Source organism: Mixophyes fleayi, chromosome 8 (genome assembly GCF_038048845.1).
Source record: "Mixophyes fleayi isolate aMixFle1 chromosome 8, aMixFle1.hap1, whole genome shotgun sequence".
Taxonomy (NCBI): Eukaryota; Metazoa; Chordata; class Amphibia; order Anura; family Limnodynastidae; genus Mixophyes; species Mixophyes fleayi.
The window spans coordinates 68,687,142-68,703,430 of NC_134409.1; the positions used below are offsets into that span (position 1 = coordinate 68,687,142).

The 16,289-nt window shown below is 41.7% G+C and overlaps 1 protein-coding gene across 1 annotated transcript in view; it reads right to left on the reverse strand.

The window, feature by feature from the left end:
• LOC142099330 (flavin-containing monooxygenase 5-like) overlaps nt 1–15,196 on the reverse strand; it is a 111,451-nt gene extending 96,255 nt beyond the window's left edge. The window contains exon 1 of the mRNA XM_075182677.1: nt 15,150–15,196. The gene's annotated coding sequence lies outside the window, so the exon portion shown is untranslated. The remainder of the gene's footprint in view (nt 1–15,149) is intronic.
• Between the last annotated feature and the right edge of the window lie 1,093 nt (nt 15,197–16,289).

Genomic DNA, 16,289 nt, shown 5'->3' on the forward strand with positions numbered 1-16,289 from the left:
GCTTCTTCCATACGCTAAATAAGTCCTCTTTTTATAATTTGAAAATAGCGTTTCCGATAAACTTCCGGAATACTACTTCCGGCATTGCGTGTCATTACTCATCTCAAAGATGAGGCTTGACACGCATGTAATCTTTATCGGTTAGATCTTTCATTACGAAACAGACAATTTCGACAATAGACTTATAACAATAAATCACAACAGAAAATGGCAACATAAAATGACTTAGAATAGTCCAATAGAAGACTAATATTAATATTCATTAAAAAACTGAATAATAAAAAATCTGAATAATAAACATCAATAATGCATAAAAATAAAAATAAAATTTAATAATGTGTAAAAAATAAAATAAAAAAATACATGAATTACACCAGTCCTCTATGGCACTAATCCTTTACACATATTTGTAGCAGAAAACGCATTTATCATATAGAAAACATAAATGTACAGTCTAATTATTCTGTAGATATATGCATTACCCCGGCGGTTCCCAAACTGTGCGCCGCGGCTCCCAGGGGTGCCGCGGCGCTGTCACTGGGGTGCCGCGGCCCAGACATAAAAAAAACCCATAAAAACACAGAAACTTACCAATCCGTCAGGCGCCGGGACCCAGCAGCCTCCTCTCTCCTGCAGCTGTCACTGAATATCGACGTCAGTAACAAGCTGCAGGAGAGATGAGGTTGCTGGGTCCCGGCGCCCGACGGATTGGTAAGTTTCTGTGTTTTGTTTTTTTTTATGGCTGGCACGGGGCAGAGTGAGAGGGATCGTGGCAGAGGAGGGGGACAGAGGATGGTGACAGCGGGACAGAGGAGGAGAGCAGAGGATGGTGACAGCGGGACAGAGGTTGGTGACAGGATGGTGACAGCCAGACAGAGGAGGAGAGCAGAGGATGGTGACAGCGGGACAGAGGTTGGTGACAGGATAGTGACAGCGGGACAGAGGAGGAGAGCAGAGGATGGTGACAGCGGGACAGAGGAGGGGGACAGAGGATGGTGACAGCGGGACAGAGGAGGAGAGCAGAGGATGGTGACAGTGGGACAGAGGAGGAGAGCAGAGGATGGTGACAGCGGGACAGAGGAGGAGAGCAGAGGATGGTGACAGCGGGACAGAGGAGGGGGACAGAGGATGGTGACAGCGGGACAGAGGAGGAGAGCAGAGGATGGTGACAGCGGGACAGAGGTTGGTGACAGGATGGTGACAGCGGGACAGAGGAGGAGAGCAGAGGATGGTGACAGCGGGACAGAGGTTGGTGACAGGATGGTGACAGCGGGACAGAGGAGGAGAGCAGAGGATGGTGACAGCGGGACAGAGGAGGGGGACAGAGGATGGTGACAGCGGGACATAGGAGGAAAGCAGAGGATGGTGACAGCGGGACAGAGGATGGTGACAGTGGGACAGAGGAGGAGAGCAGAGGATGGTGACAGCGGGACAGAGGTTGGTGACAGGATGGTGACAGCGGGACAGAGGAGGAGAGCAGAGGATGGTGACAGCGGGACAGAGGTTGGTGACAGGATAGTGACAGCGGGACAGAGGAGGAGAGCAGAGGATGGTGACAGCGGGACAGAGGTTGGTGACAGGATGGTGACAGCGGGACAGAGGAGGAGAGCAGAGGATGGTGACAGCGGGACAGAGGTTGGTGACAGGATGGTGACAGTGGGACAGAGGAGGAGAGCAGAGGATGGTGACAGCGGGACAGAGGAGGGGGACAGCGGGACAGAGGAGGAGAGCAGAGGATGGTGACAGCGGGACAGAGGAGGAGAGCAGAGGATGGTGACAGCGGGACAGAGGAGGGGGACAAAGGAGGAGAGCAGAGGATGGTGACAGCGGGACAGAGGTTGGTGACAGGATGGTGACAGCGGGACAGAGGAGGAGAGCAGAGGATGGTGACAGCGGGACAGAGGTTGGTGATAGGATGGTGTCAGCGGGACAGAGGAGGAGAGCAGAGGATTGTGACAGCGGGACAGAGGATGGTGACAGCGGGACAGAGTAGGAGAGCAGAGGATGGTGACAGCGGGACAGAGGAGGGGGACAGAGGATGGTGACAGTGGGACAGAGGAGGAGAGCAGAGAATGGTGACAGCGGGACAGAGGTTGGTGACAGGATGGTGACAGTGGGACAGAGGAGGAGAGCAGAGGATGGTGACGGTGGGACAGAGGAGGGGGACAGAGGATGGTGACAGCGGGACAGAGGAGGAGTGCAGAGGATGGTGACAGCGGGACAGAGGTTGGTGACAGGATGGTGACAGCGGGACAGAGGAGGAGAGCAGAGGATGGTGACAGCGGGACAGAGGTTGGTAACAGGATGGTGACAGCGGGACAGAGGAGGAGAGCAGAGGATGGTGACAGCGGGACAGAGGTTGGTGACAGTGGGACAGAGAAGTGGCACAGAGGGTGGTGACAGCGGGAGAGAGGAGGGGGACAGAGGATGGTGACAGCGGGGCAGAGAATGGTGACAGCGGGACAGAGGAAGGGGACAGAGAGCAGAGGATGGTGACAGCAGGGCAGAGGAGGGGGACAGAGAGCAGAGGAGGGAGGCAGAGGAGGGGGACAGAGAGCAGAGGATGGGGACAGCAGAGGATGGGGACAGAGAGCAGAGGATGGGGACAGCAGGGCAGAGAAGGGGGACAGAGAGTAGAGGAGGGGCACAGTGGGGCAGAGGAGAGGCACAGTGGGGCAGAGGAGGGGGACACAGCGTGAGAGGGGCAGTGGAGGGGGACACAGCATGAGAGGGCAGAGGAGGGGGACACAGCATGAGAGGGCAGAGGAGGGGACAGCGTGTGAGAGGGCAGAGGAGGGGACATTGTGAGAGAGGGCAGAGGAGGGGGGACAGAGCAGAGGAGGGGGGACAGCGTGACAGAGGGCAGAGGGGGCAGTGTGTCTGGATGCAGAGGGGGCAGTGTGTCTGGATGCAGAGTGCCTGAGGGCAGAGTGTCTGGATGCAGAGGGGGCATTTTTGCATACAACTAAATAAGTATTTCTGTCCTGACCTAAATACTTATTACAATTTTTTGACCCAACTACTTCTAAAACAGAACTGCTCAATAATTATTTTGGAGGGGTGCCTTGAAAAAATTTGGAGTCTCTAAGGGGGCCGCGAACTGCAAAAGTTTGGGAACCACTGCATTACCCCAAGAACCATTTTAACTCAAATTCTAGATTTAAGCCCTCAGGTGATAGAGTATGTAATCTGTGTATCCACGTCATCTCTGTTTGTGCCAATCTTACAGATATATAATTTTTCCTCCAATTGGGCTCAATGGACTGAATGCCCCAAAAATTCTTTATGTGGGATTCAGAACATTGATGAACTTTCTTAAAATGTGCGGGGACAGAATGGCTTTCCATACCTTTCCTTATATTTCTGATATGTTCTGCCAGTCTAATTTTTAAAGACCTAGATGTTCTCCCAACATATAAAAGACTACATGAACACTCAATGAGGTATATAACATTTTTAGTATGACAGGTAATAAATTGGTTGATCTTATATCCCTGGTTTCCAACCATCAAATGCGTGAATTTATTACATTTGGATTTACAGGCTTTACATGTGGCACATGTCCCACATCTGTGAAAGCTCTTTACTATTTTGTCCTTAATAGATGGTGCTTTCCTATATACAAAGAGAGGTTTGATGGGTAATACTCCCTTTAGAACAGGGTCCTTTAATAGTACATGCCAGTGTTTTCTGACTATCTTCTCCATTTGTTTATGTTGACAATTATATTGGGAGAAAAAGGCCCATTTAAACCTATCTTCTTTTTGTGTGTTATTTTCCTCATTTGTTGTTTTTTTCTTTCCCAGTATGGCCTGTCTTTCCATAGAATTAACTTTAATGGCCAATTTTTCTAATTGTTCCTTATCATATCCTTTTTTGTAAAAACTGATTTTTCATAATAGCTAACTGTTCATCATGGTAACATGATTTAAGAAGTAATATATTTTGAATATAAGTCACATGATACTTAGAAAGAATTTTTTTTAGCTTTCATGTAGGAGTGACTAAAATTATAGAAAGGATATGAGAGAGGAGCCATCGTAATCGGAGTGAAATATATCAATGAGAATTGTAGCGTTTAAACTCTATGGTGGTAAATTAGTGTGGTTTATTATGTACAACTAAGTGTGATGACAAGTGGAGACAAAGTGGTTAGTCCTATGTGTGTGAAATCGATCCGATGATAGGCTCTGCATTACGGAGATTAGAAACGTCACCTTAGTAATCTGGGAAACGTAACCATGGTAATATGCACGTATGTCAAGAAGTTAAACAATATAAATATGATGTAAAACTGTGAAAGCAAAAGTATTGTTGAGAAACCATGGAAAGGTAAATTAGGCTTTCAAAATGGTGAGAATGTTAAGTGAACATGATCACATTTGTTCATTCAATGTGGAGAAACTGGATAGAATAATTAGCTGAATCGGATCAAATGGTAACATTGTTTATCTTTGCTTTCTTTTCTGTATTTTGCCTCTGGTAATCCTTAATAAGGATTTTATTCGAAAGGTTCAGCGTTACGAACAAATGTTTTTTGCACAAAATACATGGTAATATAGTTTAGGCGAACACAATATCCACTTCCGGTAAATACGGAGAGATTTTCAAATGTATCAGTACTGTATATACTTATGCAATTTGCCCAATATATTCTATCTAGAAACAGTGGACGATCAACAGTGAACTTACCCTGAAAAAGAACCAGGCATTGGTTTGAAATGCGGTGGTAATGATAGAGCGATCCCAGCGAATCCTGCACTAACTGGACATTTGGAGGCAGCTGGCGGGCAAGAGTCTAGGAATACACTGTTATGCACGATTTGTTGCTATCCAATAACGATTGTCGAATCTAGAATTGTGTTTTCAACGCACAAATATTTATTCTCAAAAAGTAGCAGAATAATTCAAGCGAAATAATAATAAGTACAGCCGTTACTTATCGCAGGCGCTCTGGATCCAGTGAACAGTCATTCAGGTCTGAAGTCTGTGGTCAAGATGACTGTCCACTAGATGAAAAGCTCCTGCTTATATGTAGACAGAAATACAGTAAAACAATGCAGATGGCGTGGCTTGCTTCTATTGGTCCAGGCTTCAGGAAGGTCCAGGAGGTTGCAGATCATAGGCTAGTTCAAACTAAAGAATCCAAAGGTGGGGGTCATCTCTCCAGGGGATGTGCTCCGATCTTCCCGCCAAGACTCCAGTTTCAACTAGTCCATTAACATTTTATAGTCAGTAACACATTAAAGGTTTATTCCCTAACATCAATAACTAGAGTATGCAATGTGCGATTTCTTAGCCGAATGTACCGGACAGCTGCTGATGAATATGGGATTAATATGATACCAGACATGACACATTCCCTTTAACCTGTACCATATGTTTTACCAATATGCATGGAACTTATAATATTACACATAAATACTACTATATTTCGACATAAATAACTATGTGTTGCAACTACAATTAATGTGTACTAATTACAAATGTGTGTGTTTGTGCGAATGTATATAAAAACTGTTATTGCCACGTGTTGCGGCTGGATACGCCCTTCCACGCTGTAGCGTGCTCTACGCATATTTTCAAACAAAGACAACCAAGTTTGCTCACTATTAATTGAAATGACTTTATCTAATTTGCTGACTTCGACAACACCGATATCCCTAATATAGCTGACTGTACTCCATGAATCTGGTAGGAGTGGACTTGCTACCTTTACTGAAGGATTTCTTTGTATATGTGCAGTCTTCATGTCTATCATGAATACTGTTTTAAATAAGTTTTTTACTTAATTTTTTTAAAATATTATATAGTGTTTTTAAAGATAATGCATCTGTTGGACATTGTTTTGTCTTTCATATTTGCCATACAACATTGAGTATGTATTCAATAATCAAGATATAAGAAAATAGTGGACCATTTGAGTATGTGGATTTTCATGAACATAAAAAAGTAAGCAAGTTGAAAGAGGTGCATACCCCAATACTATCTTTTATGAAAGGTTTTCACATGGTGATTACTAAGATTGCTTTCAAAATTCACCCACTTGCTTTAGAAAGGTTTTACACTTTGAGTATGTTAATATATCCTGAAAGTTATTACAAGTATATTTTTCTTTCCTCCCTTTTTGCTTTTCCTATGCCCATATCTGTGAACAACATTGGAAAAGTCCTTGCAAAATTTATCCTCTACTCAAAAGGACACAAGGTGTTTAAAAAACAATTATTTGTTTACTATTTACGAATATGGACAATATTGGACTATTTAATATGTTTGTAGTTTGATGTACGTAGAATATTGTATAAGTGGAGATCTAGGGGTAAATGTATGAAGCTCCGGGTTCTTCATCACCCGCGAGTTCGGCGTCTTCAGCACTTAAATTTAAAGCGGCGCTGCCTTGTAAAGGGAAACTTCCCTTTACAAGGCAGCGCCGCTTTAAATTTAAGCGCTGAAGACGCCGAACTCGCGGGTGTTGAAGAACCCGGAGCTTCATACATTTACCCCCTAGTCTACTTGCGCCTGGAATGTTCACATTGTTAAAATTGTATAATATTTATAGAGGAATGGTGGTCCCTCAGTGCTATATTAAGGCAGCAGTTTGTAGAAGCGCTTGAAGGAGATCACTTTATTTATTAGTGATTTTAATGTATCCCCATCATCTCTATAAGAGGCCAGTGTACCCTCAGGTCCAAACATGTTATTGAATTGCAAGTGAAAATGATTTTTTTCAATGACTAACATAAACCTAACAACCTCTGGGACTTATGTCTCTCAATGTAAACTTGAAGAGCTGAGTTAACTAACCTCAGAATATTATATTCAACCATCATTGGAGCAGAAGTAGCATTGGGACTATTGGGCAGTAGTATTGGGACTATTGGGTAGATCTTTGCAAAACTTTTCTAATATATAAGTAATGTTAATGCTAGAAAAAGAAACTGGTTGGTACCTATGGCACAAGGCCTTCTTTTGGAAGCACTTTTATAGCAATAACTAAAGTCAGAGGTGTTCCTTCAACCAGGACATTGAAATATATTCAAAAGGGAGTTGACAAGCAGGGGAGGGACATCTTATGTTATAAAAGTGAACCTTATTTGTGCCTGGGCTTTTACTCAGGGTAGTTCTCTTAATGACATTTTCTCTCTCTATAGATAAACCTTTCCTCCTCCAAAAGGGGGACATCCTCCATCTAGACTTTCGGAAGGTAGCCACTTACCTCCTGTAAATGTTAGGGTTTAGACTTGGCAGTGACAGGATGCCTCAATTTAAACAATACAAAACAATAATTCTTAAATTTTTCAAGTTCTGCAGAGGAGTGATTCATTAAAATACAATTTTGACCCTTACGCCGTGAAACATGAGTAAGGTTTTGTATGATCCTCAGAGCTTTAGCCAACATTCTTACAACATCATTACCTGGCAGGATCTGCCTCCGGCTGTACTGTAGCATTACCCATGGGGATGCTGCTTTACCTCTGCAGCTCCTGCCTGTTGGACTAATGTTTGGGCTTTGTCTTTATTTTATACCAGCCCTGCAGTACTTCTGTGTCACTAAAGGTGCTGCTCTTGTCAATTTCCCCTCACCAGCACAAGATAACCTTCTTTCCTTGTTAATTATTGCACCTGTGTCACTGACTATATTTGCTTGTTCCTCTTAATGCTCCTTGCTAGTCATTGTTGTTCCTGCAAGCTGCAATCTGTGTCTGTTTATCCCAGGTCCTGGCTATTCACCTTTGCTCAGCTAAGTTCACCTGTACCTGCTGTTTGTGTTCACTGCTATTTACCTGTTTCCAGCCACATCCGGATATCTGCAATTTATGCTCAGCTTTACATGGTCTGTGCCTTCCCCGCATATCTGGATTGAGTAATTGCTTTAAATAAAACACTTTATGTTTTCACCATACATCTGCCCCCATAGCTGGCATTACAAGATTCCAGTTGTTAGAACAGAAAACTGACAGTATGACCACATTTACTATCATACTCACAATTCCATATCTAAATTAATGCTTGACAATTGTCTGTAATAATTCCTGCAGCAACTTCTTGAAAACCTGTTGGGCCAGTGTGTACTTCTGTACAAGACACTGGTCTCTTCTTACAATTTTTGTATTTGTTGAGTGGATTTCCACTTGGGGCAAGCTCGTGTACAATGAAGTAACCCCTGACTATTGCTTTATGGGCTTATAATATCATTGACCCCCTCATGTTGCTAGTGATGTTCTCTAATAAATATTTAATGGAGTCCTGAACTGACAGGTCTTGAAGCATGCATTTATTTAACCTCCAGTTTCAGCCCATTTTCTCTCTCAAAAATATGATAGTATATTACCACCCTTTTACCTTCTTCAATACATTACAACCTCTCACAGGAAGTCATTCTAGTATTTTTGCTGTACATCTAAACAAATGAATATGTACTAAAAAAAGACCTTGTTATCCTACATTATAGACAGAGATCTGACCGAGAACATAGGGCCTGATTCATTAAGGTACTTTGGCAAGAATTTGAGAAAATTTTCTTACTCAAGTTTTATGGACAAAACCATGTTGCAATGCAAGGGGTGTAAATTAGTTTTCCACATAAGTTAAATACCTGCTGTTTTTTTATGTAGTACACAAATACTTGATAGCTTATTTGTACACTGAAATTTAAAGTTTATATTTGTGTGCAACATGCAAAAACAACCAGTATTTAAGTTATGTGCAAAATAATAAACTAATTTATACCCCTTGCATTGCAACATGGTTTTGTCCAGAAAACTTGAGTAAGAAAATTTTCTCAAATTCTTGCCTAAGTTCCTTAATGAATCAGGCCCATAATGTGCAAATTATTCCTATCAGAAAAAAATCGGTAAACAAAGTTATAATCTATGATAATAATGACAGACCCAAACTTGAAGGCTCTCCTTATGGCTATAGCAGCAAATCAATGACGACAATGGCTATAGAAGGCCACCTTTCCATCCTTTTAATCCAAAGAACTCATGAGTTTCAAGCCTTAAACAGAATTAGTTATTAACACATTTTTATATAGCTTAAGTTTACCTTTATATTAAAAAAATAATAATTTATGGACAGTATTTGATTTTGCCCTATTGAAACATTTAGGAGGGAAGACTTGGAGCAATATATATTTCCTACTATAGTTTTAAACCAGAAGCATCTCATCTACCTAAAAAAACATATATGTAACCGTGGACAGTGGAAATCCTCCGTATGCCAGGTGCCAAACTTTAGTTAATCTTCTCACCCTTCTCATCAGTAGCAATAGCCCAACTAAACCCAATCCAACATTTATGAATGTTTTATTTATGGGTATATGTCCCTCCTTTGTGCACTGAAAGGTTGAGGGTAAGGTAGACAGTTTCAAATTTTTTTTGATAACCTTACTTATAGAACATTACATTCTGTGCTAGACTCTTACCCTCCTGTGAGAGATACGCATTCTTGAAGACAAGTGAAATAAAGAACACAGACTGGTGTTAAAAATTAGCCATACAAATCCCTTGATGTATCATTAAAAACAGCATGTGAGTTTGTTCCAAGATTGCTGTGTTCACACACATGCTGGTTATTTGAGAGCATTAAAGTAATACTGATAATTTGTTAACTAGTATACAATGGATTGCAATGTTGTTTGGAGAGCAAAAGCACTAAGGCTCAGTTATGAACCAAGAAAAATGCTTTTTTCTGCTGTTATGTGGCATTATGTGCCAATTTGTGCACAGCGTTTGTATGGATTAGTACTTCAAGATACCAACAATTGCAGTGGTCCAAAATTCTACTCCTTCTGATAGGAATGCTGGTTTGGGTGATTGCACAGTAGATACATTACTGCAGGGCCGGACTGGCCATCTGACACTTCTAGCATATGGCAGAAGGGCAAATGGCGGTTGGGCCGATGAAGCTGTCCGCATGCCCGCCCAAGCAGCGGCACCTCCCTGCACACTGCTCGGTGGACAGAGATTCAGTGACATGTGGCCGATGCAAGTAATCACATGGGACGTGCACCACATGACAGGTGCCGTCCCATGTGGGAAGTGAAGCAGACTGTGCATGTGGATGTGTCAAGGTAAGTGTGTCTGTGTTATGTTAAGATAGTGTGTGTGTATGTTAATATAGTGTGTGTGGTTAATATGGTGTGTGTGTGTGTGGCCGCAGTATTGTAATATAGTGTGTGTATTATATTAATATAGTGTGTGTCTGTGTTATGTTAATATAGTGTGTGTATGTATTATGTTAATATACTGTATGTTATGTTAATATAGTGTGTGCAGTATGTTAATATAGTGTGTGTGTGCAGTATGTTAATATAGTGTGTGTGTGTTTGTGGTATATAGTATATATAGTATATGCATAAAACACTAGCGCTTCTCCTTAAAAAGTGAACCAGCTGCTAAAACATAAAAATAAATACCATAGAAAAATAGATTTTTAGCGTATGAAACACTAACATGAAGTGTGATAATGGATCTTGAGAGTGCGTGAAACGTCCGAGACTGCTTGAAACGCACGTGCAATGCAGACCGCAGAGCACTTCCTGTTTCTATGGATGCTTCAACAGCTCAATAAAACCTATAGGAAAGGGGGTACCACCAACGCGTTTCGTCCTCAATAGGACTTTCTCAAGGATGAAGGACCTATTGAGAACGAAACGCGTCGGTAGTATCCCTTTCCTATAGGTTTTTTTGAGCTGTCAAAGCATCCGCATAAACAGAAAGTGCTCTGTGGTCTGCGTTCCACGTGCGTTTCACGCACTCTTGGACGGAGGAGGACGCGCCAGAAGCAGGGACAAAGTTTGGAACTTCCCTTTACCCCTCAAGAAAATTTCTCCTGGAAGAAGCAAGCTTAATACAAGTACACCTGCCAGAAAATATCGTGGAGGACTGTATGTCACGCTATACAGGGAAAGAGTAGGGTAAGAGTTCAAAATATTTAAATGCTCAACACCTATATATCTCCAATAGAAGAGTATAAACATACTGTTTGCATGTTTATTTGTATGTGTGCAAGATCCATTATCACACTTCACGTTAGTGTTCCATGCGCTGAAAATGTATTTTTTCTATGATGTTAAAATAGTGTTTGCAGTATGTTAATATAGTGTGTGTGTGTGCAGTATGTTAATATAGTGTGTGTGGTCGCAATATTGTAATATAGTGTGTGTTATGTTAAAATAGTGTGTGTGTTATGTTAATATAGTGTGTGCAGTATGTTAATATAGCGTGTGTGGTCGCAATATTGTAATATAGTGTGTGTTATGTTAAAATAGTGTGTGTGTTATGCTAATATAGTGTGTGTGTATGTCTGTGTGTGTGCAGTATGTTAATATAGTGTGTGTGATCGCAGTATTGTAATATAGTGTGTATTATGTTAAAATAGTGTGTTATGTTAATAAAGTGTGTGTGTGCAGTATGTTAAAATAGTGTGTTTTTGTGTGTTATGTTAATTAGTGTGTGTGTGTGCGCAGTATGTTATTATAGAGTGTGTGTGTGTGTGTGTGTGGGCACAGTATTTTAATATATTGTGTCTGTGTGGGCGCAATATTTTAATATAGTGTGTGTGTGTGTGTGTGTGGGCGCAGTATTTTAATATTTTGTGTGTGAAGGGAGGATCTTAATATAGTGTGGGAGGTAGACTAATGGTGGAGTGTAGGTGGGGGCTAATTATTTAAGGTAAGGTCACAGAACCTTTTATTTAATGCTGAGATCGTTTGGGACTGTTGAATATAGGGCTGATTTTGCGAAGAAGGGCTATTTATTAAATGTGAATATGAATTATTTAATGGCGGGGATGGTTGTGGGAAATGGTTATATTTATTAAACGTAAATACTATTTAATAGTTGTTGGGACTGTTTGGAGCGAGGGAAATAGGTTTTGATTAAATGCGGGTATACTGGTAATTTAATGTTGGGGCTGGTTGGAGGGGAATAGGTCTACTTATTAATTGTGAATATTGTTATTGTTGGGAATGGAAGGAGGCCTAATTATAAAACATGAGTGCTATTGATTTAACACTGGAGCTGGTTAGAGTTTTCTAAATATCATGAACCCATTTTTTTTTCAAAATAGGGTTTCCAACATTCCAAGATCAAGACAAGCAGGAACTGAGCTAAAGAAACCAGCTGCCACAAGTGGTAAAAGTGACAAGACAGGTAGGAGAGAGCAGGACAGTTTGCCAACTGTCCTGAATCTGGTGGGGCAGAACTGAATTTGGGTGAATGTCTCGCTTAGTCAGGATTTGGTCTGACTGCAAGGACAGTTGGGAGGTATGTCCCTGCTTGTGAAGGCAGAGCTGTGTGAATTTAACAGTAGTGCACACAGGCGCGGGCTGGCAGGTTGTAGCCCGGGGGCGCACAGGCGGCCGCATCACATGACACGCATTGCATCGTTTAGACAGAGCGGCCCGGGGGACCGCTGCCCCCCTGCCCCCTGGTCCAGCCCGCCCCTGAGTGCACACAGTATTGCCTGTGTGTTTGTCTAAAATGTGTCTAATAAGATAAATACTCTGGGCCCCCCAAGCCTTAATCCAGCTCTGGTTAGGGGAAGGGAGCTGATAGCTGCTCCTGGTCCTTGGACAGGACACAGCCTGCAAATCAAGATGAGGAACTCTTAAGTATTACAAGATTTGGTTATCTTGTGAGACAAAGTTCTTCCTTGCTCACTCTACAAGTTCCCACCCTGATGGATGTCAGCAGCACCAAAAGCACAAATAAGTACAGTGGGCTGGGGGTGTCATAATGTGGCTGGGAGGGTGTGATAAATGTAATGGTTTATTACAATATATGCATCAATGTCCCATGTTGACCACGCCCCCAGTACAATGTGGTCACACCCTTTTAGGCGGCGGAACACAGTATTTGCTTCTCGTCTATAGAGGGGGGTCACCAAAAGTTCACTGTACTCCCGACCCAAATTTCTCTTGCCGGTCCTGTACATACCATTATCTGATACTGGTGCACCCTATGTTGCAAATAGAGATTAAAGCTGTGCGTAATATATTTGTATCTCACGGGACACCGTATAGCAAAGACCTTTGCAAAAAGTACTGTAATATTATTATTATTAAATGCCAGGGCTGATTTTTAGTCCCAGTCCGGCCCTGCATTACTGTACATCATATCAATATTGCACCGAAATTCAAAACAATACATTGTTGTGTTCCAGGACATACGTCTTCAAGAGGTGAAGATTGTACATATAGGGAGGTAACCCTAGATTAGTGAGTGTTCACACAGCCTTTATAGCCTCACTAAGCAACTTTATACATATCAGGGGTGGTGGTGATCAGGAACGGGTCATTTATTTCAATGCGACACCTTTTTCGCCATTGATTCCTATTCTATGTGGGAAAGCACATTTTTATGCAAACACAAACAAATGTAATTAAAAAATATAAATCTGCAAATGTGAACCAAATATTGGCCTATCCTAATGCCATGGCTTATTTAAGACATAAACAAAGCTCTAACAAGCAGGATTTATGTCAAAAAAATAATTCTGCATTTAATTACATAGACATTTAAGAAGTTTGGGGCACGGCAGTGATTACAATTCATTTTGTTGTTTAAATTCCAACCAGGGTCCTATCCCTGTGTTTTGTATGTTCTCCCGTGTTTGCATGGTTTTCCATCCACTGTCTAAAACCAAATTGGTAGGTTAAATTGATGGTAGTCACTTTAACGGTGCTGATAATACCAACAGTGACTACCACGGACAAAAATACACGAAACTGACTTACCCGACACCTAATAAATGCTGACTTGCCTTAAAAACGACAAAAGAAGTCCCCAACAGTGTCGTAATAAATTACGAGCAGCAGTAATAACTGCAGCATGTTTTGACGTCATTTAAAATGGTGCCCGCTATATCAGTATTTTTAAAGTGGCAATGCCGCTTCTCATCACAGCTATGTGCTACACTTAGGTTTAGCGTTAGGAATAGGGTTAGGGTTAGGGACCCAGCATTGCCGCTTTAAAAATACTCATATACCGGTCGCCATTTTAAATGACGTCAAAACATGCTGCCGTTATTACTGCTGCTCGTGATTTATTACCACACTGTCGGGGACTTCTTTTGTCATTCTTAAAGTCAGTCAGCATTTATTAGGTGTTGGGCAAGTGAGTTTCGTCTACTGACTGTTGTTTTCATCAGCTCCGTAAATTTGTACCCCACCCGGTTAAATGGCTAGTAAATGTATGGAAGTTAATACAGGGGTAGATTTAAAAATCTTCTAAAAAGGAAAAGTGGAGGTGCTGCCCATAGCAGCTAATCAGATTCTAGCTATCATTTTCTATAGTGTACTGGATCAATGATAGCTAAAATCTGATAGATTGCTATGGGCAACATCCCCCCTTTTCCTTTTTAGAAGTTTGCTAAATCTCCCCCTTAGACTGTAAACTACAATGGTACAGGCACTGATATGAGTGATAACATATTCTCTGTAAAACAATCTGCAATATGATGATGCTACATAAATAACTAGTAATAGTCATTTATGCTCAAAATGTGTGCCCTAATAAATCATGGCCAAAGAATTCTGCTGAGCTCATAAAAGAACTCCTGCTTAAAAAAACAACAACTGGCTGTACATTGCTTCCTTAACACAATGAGGCAGGTTCAATTGGTCTCAATGTTTCTAAAAGCATTGCGAATGCGCATTTTTACTGATATTACATTAAAAATTAATGCTCACTTTTACTCATACCTCTGTGGGGTGCAAGCAAAAGTGAGTGTTATTTCTGTAAAAAAAAATCTGCGAGATGTGTCTCGAAGCCATTCTGGAGGCACCTCTCACAATTTTTTGGGGAATTGAATCTGCTCCAATATGTAATATATTACAGATATAAAACATGAGATTACTTCCTTGCACAAAAGTTGCTGGATTATTAAGTAATGTTGGGTTGCTATTTAAGAGTCCTCTGGGTATTATATTCATGCTATCAACATCTGCTTGCATAATCATTTACTGTTTGATAAGCATACAGTATGAAAAATACATATCTGAATATAACATAACCTACAGAAATTGTTATAATCCTCCTTGGAAGTCAAATAAACACATATTTGCATACTAGTAGAAAATAGTGTCAATTGTACTTATCTTAAACTGCCCACAACTGAAATAGTGAAACAAAAGTGCTTACCTGTCCCTTTGACACGAACTGATATAAACAGCTAAATCTGTGTCTGAGTAGTGCAAAGGACAAGTGTTGTCACTTTTTTTGTGAAAAATTAACTAGAGATGACCTTGATGTAGCAATATATTTGTTGACTGCACTTAGTTAAGAAAAAGCATGTATTCTCTTAACTTTAAAATAACCTAATTGCTGCTCTATATGCCTGTTCATGTATACCGATATGCACAGTATATATATCTGTGCATTTCTATCCTTATGCTCAGGGGAGGGCTGGCAAAATTCAGTCCGGGGGGCAAGACTCAACTCTGCAGCCTATTTTAAATGACAAAGAGTGCTGGTGGCCCATTGACCCAGCCCAAGATAGCGCTCTATGGGACCAGCCCGAGGCGCAGATGCCCCCCTGCCCCTGCTTATGCTTGTTTGGATTAGAGAAGCTCAGACTCGGTTTCCTGAGAACCGAACACACCCGAACTTAGCAGATCCGAGTACCGAGCCGAGTCGGCTCTATACTTTCGCGCGCCCTTGGAATTGAAAACGAGGCAAAACATCATTGTTACGTCGTTGGATCTCGGATCTAGTGAGCTTTGGATTCTATAAGTCCCGCCCTCCACGGTGATGGGGATGATTTAGATGTAAGACAGAGAGGTGATAGGGGACCCTGCTTGTGAGAGCTTATAGTCTAAAGTGAGACAGCAATGGTGATACAATAGGAACTAGTGGGATCTACAGTGGAGATTGGGATGGAAGCTGGTAGTATCCAGAGGTAGAAGTATAACGTGAGGGCAGCATAGACTATAGTGCAGAAGTGGTTTGAAGGTTTGGGGACAGACTGGGCTGGCAGGGAAGATAATTCCATAAGTCAGGAGCAGAATGGAAGAAGTACTGGAGACATGGTAATCCGAGAGGAGACAAAGTGCTTCTCAGAGGCAGGTCTAAGGGGTAGTATCTTGTAGCAAGTTCAGAGATGTATGCAGGCGAGGTTGTCAGAATACTTGCTATTTTGTATTAGGTCTGCAGAACCTCTGTTTTACCACAGGTGCTCCTGTTGTAAACTTTGGGCATTTGCACTTCACCTGCAAGAGTTAATCGCAGTCCATTGTGTGAACACCTGCTCCTGCTTCCCTAACTATATATTCGGCAGCACAG